Source organism: Bombus flavifrons, unplaced genomic scaffold (genome assembly GCF_040668555.2).
Source record: "Bombus flavifrons isolate JBK064 unplaced genomic scaffold, iyBomFlav1_principal scaffold0079, whole genome shotgun sequence".
Lineage (NCBI taxonomy): Eukaryota > Metazoa > Arthropoda > Insecta > Hymenoptera > Apidae > Bombus > Bombus flavifrons.
Window position 1 is genome coordinate 96,714 of NW_027184824.1, and position 2,798 is coordinate 99,511.

Consider the following 2,798-nt stretch of genomic DNA (forward strand, 5'->3'; position numbering starts at 1 on the left):
CTATATAACGTTATACGTCATAACGTAATACTATATAACGTTATACGTCATAACGTAATACTATATAACGTTATACGTCATAACGTAATACTATATAACGTTATACGTTATAAGGTAATACTATATAACGATATACGTTCTAACGTAATACTATATAACGTTATACGTCATAACGTAATACTATATAACGTTATACGTTATAACGTAATACTATATAACGTTATACGTTACATGGTAATACTATATAACGTTATAACGTAATACTATATAACGTTATACGTTATATGGTAATACTTTATAACGTCATACGTCATAATGTAATACTATATAACGTTATACGTTATAACGTAATACTATATAACGTTATACGTTATAACGTAATACTATATAACGTTATACGTTATAGCGTAATACTATATAACGTTATACGTTATAACGTAATACTATATAACATTATACGTTATGACGTAATACTATATAACGTTATACGTTATAACGTGATACTATATAACGTTATACGTTATAACGTGATACTATATAACGTTATACGTTATAACGTAATACTATATAACGTTATACGTTATAGCGTAATACTATATAACGTTATACGTTATAACGTAATACTATATAACGTTATACGTTATGACGTAATACTATATAACGTTATACGTTATAACGTGATACTATATAACGTTATACGTTGTAACGTGATACTATATAACGTTATACGTTATAACGTGATACTATATAACGTTATACGTTGTAACGTAATACTATATAACGTTATACGTTACATGGTGATACTATATAACGTTATAACGTAATACTATATAACGTTATACGTTATATGGTAATATTATATAACGTTATACGTCATAACGTAATACTATATTACGTTATACGTTATAACGTAATACTATATAACGTTATACGTCATATGGTGATACTACATAACGTTATAACGTAATACTATATAACGTTATACGTTATATGGTAATACTTTATAACGTCATACGTCATAATGTAATACTATATAACGTTACACGTCATAACGTAATACTATATTACGTTATACGTTAAAACGTAATACTATATAACGTTATACGTTATATGGTGATACTACATAACGTTATAACGTTAATACTATATAACGTTATACGTTATATGGTAATACTTTATAACGTCATACGTCATAATGTAATACTATATAACGTTATACGTTATAACGTAATACTATATAACGTTATACGTCATAACGTAATACTATATACGTTATACGTTATAAGGTAATACTATATAACGTTATACGTCATAACGTAATACTATATAACGTTATACGTTATAACGTAATACTATATAACGTTATACGTTACATGGTGATACTATATAACGTTATGACGTAATACTATATAACGTTATATGGTAATACTATATAATGTTATACGTTATAACGTAATACTATATAACGTTATACGTTATACCGTAATACTATATAACGTTATACGTTATAACGTAATACTATATAACGTTATACGTCATAACGTAATACTATATTACGTTATACGTTATAACGTAATACTATATAACGTTATAAGTTATATGGTGATACTATATAACGTTATACGTTATATGGTAATACTATATAACGTTATACGTTATAACGTCATACTATATAACGTTATACGTTATAACGTAATACTATATAACGTTATACGTTACATGGTGATGCTTTATAACGTTATACGATACATGGTGATACTATGTAACGTTATACCTTACATCGTGATACTATATAACGTTATACGTTACATGGTGATACTATATAACGTTATACGTTATAACGTAATACTATATAATGTTATACGTTATAACGTAATACTATATAACGTTATACGTTATACCGTAATACTATATAACGTTATACGTTATAACGTAATACTATATAACGTTATACGTCATAACGTAATACTATATTACGTTATACGTTATAACGTAATACTATATAACGTTATACGTTATATGGTGATACTACATAACGTTATAACGTAATACTATATAACGTTATACGTCATAATGTAATACTATATAACGTTATACGTTATAACGTAATACTATATAACGTTATACGTTATAACGTAATACTATATAACGTTATACGTTACATGGTGATACTATATAACGTTATGACGTAATACTATATAACGTTATATGGTAATACTATATAATGTTATACGTTATAACGTAATACTATATAACGTTATACGTTATACCGTAATACTATATAACGTTATACGTTATAACGTAATACTATATAACGTTATACGTCATAACGTAATACTATATTACGTTATACGTTATAACGTAATACTATATAACGTTATACGTTACATGGTGATACTATATAACGTTATGACGTAATACTATATAACGTTATATGGTAATACTATATAATGTTATACGTTATAACGTAATACTATATAACGTTATGCGTTATACCGTAATACTATATAACGTTATACGTTATAACGTAATACTATATAACGTTATACGTCATAACGTAATACTATATTACGTTATACGTTATAACGTAATACTATATAACGTTATACGTTATATGGTGATACTACATAACGTTATAACGTAATACTATATAACGTTATACGTCATAATGTAATACTATATAACGTTATACGTTATAACGTAATACTATATAACGTTATACGTTATAACGTAATACTATATAACGTTATACGTTATAGCGTAATACTATATAACGTTATACGTTATAACGTAATATT